The sequence below is a fragment of the Alosa sapidissima genome, chromosome 2, assembly GCF_018492685.1.
Source record: "Alosa sapidissima isolate fAloSap1 chromosome 2, fAloSap1.pri, whole genome shotgun sequence".
In the NCBI taxonomy this organism is placed as follows: domain Eukaryota; kingdom Metazoa; phylum Chordata; class Actinopteri; order Clupeiformes; family Clupeidae; genus Alosa; species Alosa sapidissima.
Window position 1 is genome coordinate 1,144,980 of NC_055958.1, and position 2,500 is coordinate 1,147,479.

The 2,500-nt window shown below is 49.0% G+C and overlaps 1 protein-coding gene across 1 annotated transcript in view; it reads right to left on the reverse strand.

Annotated features, from left to right (window-relative positions):
- The window catches only part of LOC121686480 (immunoglobulin superfamily member 3-like), a 51,548-nt gene that overhangs the window by 38,944 nt on the left and 10,104 nt on the right, over window positions 1-2,500 (reverse strand). The window lies entirely within an intron of this gene.

Here is a 2,500-nt window from a genome sequence, read left to right on the forward strand (position 1 = left end):
AGCGGGCCAGTCACCCAATTTACACTTTATTCCCTCTGCTCTCTCACTTTTTTCTTCCTCTTCCCATCTCTCTCTCTCTCTCTCTCAGTTGTCTGTGAGCTGCTGGGACTAACGGCCTGCCTGTGCTAAAGATAGACAGACACAGAGAGACAGCGAGAGAGAGAAAGAGAAGGAGAAAGAGAGAGCAAGAGCAATATAACAACTGAAAGAAAGGAGGTGAACAGGGGATTGGCTGACGATCACAGTGAGACAGATTAAAAAAAAAAAAGAAAAGATAGAGGCCAGGAGAGTAGAAGATGGAGGGAGTTAGAGGAGACATACCTTCCCTTACTTTTCCCTCTGAGAGAGAGAGAGAGAGGGAGAGAGAGAGAGAGAGAGAGAGAGAGAGAGAGAGAGAGAGAGACATACCTTCCCTTACTTTTCCCTCTGAGAGAGAGAGAGAGAGAGAGAGGGAGAGAGACATACCTTCCCTTACTTTTCCCTCTGAGAGAGAGAGAGAGAGAGAGAGGGAGAGAGAGAGAGACATACCTTCCCTTACTTTTCCCTCTGAGAGAGAGAGAGAGAGGGAGAGAGAGAGAGAGAGAGAGAGAGAGAGAGACATACCTTCCCTTACTTTTCCCTCTGAGAGAGAGAGAGAGAGGGAGAGAGAGAGAGAGAGAGAGAGAGAGAGAGAGAGAGAGAGAGAGAGAGAGACATACCTTCCCTTACTTTTCCCTCTGAGAGAGAGAGAGAGAGGGAGAGAGAGAGAGAGAGAGAGAGAGAGAGAGACATACCTTCCCTTACTTTTCCCTCTGAGAGAGAGAGAGAGAGGGAGAGAGAGAGAGAGAGAGAGAGAGAGAGAGAGAGAGAGAGAGAGAGAGAGACATACCTTCCCTTACTTTTCCCTCTGAGAGAGAGAGAGAGAGAGAGAGAGGGAGAGAGACATACCTTCCCTTACTTTTCCCTCTGAGAGAGAGAGAGAGAGAGAGGGAGAGAGAGAGAGACATACCTTCCCTTACTTTTCCCTCTGAGAGAGAGAGAGAGAGGGAGAGAGAGAGAGAGAGAGAGAGAGAGAGAGAGACATACCTTCCCTTACTTTTCCCTCTGTTTACAGCTGCAGAGGGATCAAGTGTGTGTGTGTGTGGGGGGGGGGGGGGGGGGTAGATAGAGAGAGAGAGAGAGAGAGAGAGAGAGAGAGATCAAGCGAATGAGCCATGCTAGCTGTTTCCCTATAACATCCTTTGCACTGACATCAAGCTGACAGTGATCCTCTGCGGCTTGGAAACTGGACACAAACCGAAATGAGCCCTGGCCGGCCATGGTCACTACGCCAGCTTAGACGTAGTTACACACACACACACACACACACACACTCACACACTCACACACACCAGTGTTTCCCATACATTGACTTATTTGTGGCGGCCCACCACAATATCAACACTGACCACCACACAATGATTTTCTATCGATTAGCTATGTGAACCTTTGCACAGCCTCTCCTTGAGTCTCTGTCCCTCAACAAACCTGCATGCACGTTTAAAGAAAACACTAAAAATCCTGCAAGGATTGTTGTTGGCATAGAAGACGACTGGCTAAATCGTGATTAAATGCGTTAGCATCATAACCACGTTGCACATATTTGTTCAAAACTGTGAAATCCCCCTGTCACCTACCACCACAAATAGAATTTAATTCTGTGAGAAATACTGCACACACACACACACGATGTAAGAGGAGATGGAGGATGTGGATAAAAAATAAACATTCAGTAACAAAGAGCATCACAACTCAACCTTAAATCTCTCTGCAGTGGGCCAGGGTGCTGTGGTTTGTCTTAACTAGAGAGCAGGGCAGGAGGGGAGGCCACCGGTCCCCTCTCCCCCACATGAGGACTCCCAACCTGGGGAAGAGTTATGGACCACCGAGGCCTCCAGGGCCAACAAACACTTTCTTCAAGGGACCATAAAAACAGGCAAGAGAGGGGGGTGGGCTACACACACACAGACCAGCTGAGCTCACATATTCACTCACAGGCACACAGCTGTACAACACAGCCTTTCTGTTTCTCCCTCCTTAGTATGTATTGACAGATGAACTTGTTCTGACACACACACACACACACACACACACACACACACACACACCCATGGGTGCCTTGTAGCCATCACTGTCGTGGTGATCTCTGTGCAGCTCATCTCACACACACATTTTCAGATGGATCAGACATATCCATCAAAGGGAGATCTGACCGCACACCTGACCAGACAGTCAGCTGGGCAGCCAATCACATCTACTGCTCTACTCCTGCTCTTCCTCCTACTCCTCCTCCTCCTCGCGTCCCCTCTGTGCGTGCGCTGGTGGTTTGACACAGATAGCTGTGGTCTGTTTGTGTGTCCCGTGTCCAGGGTTGGGTGACTGAGTGGGCCAGTGTCCGCTCTAATCAGCTGATTAAAGTTATTAGCTGATGAGCCAGACAGCCGCCATGACTAATGCCACCTACTCACACTGCCATTTCACT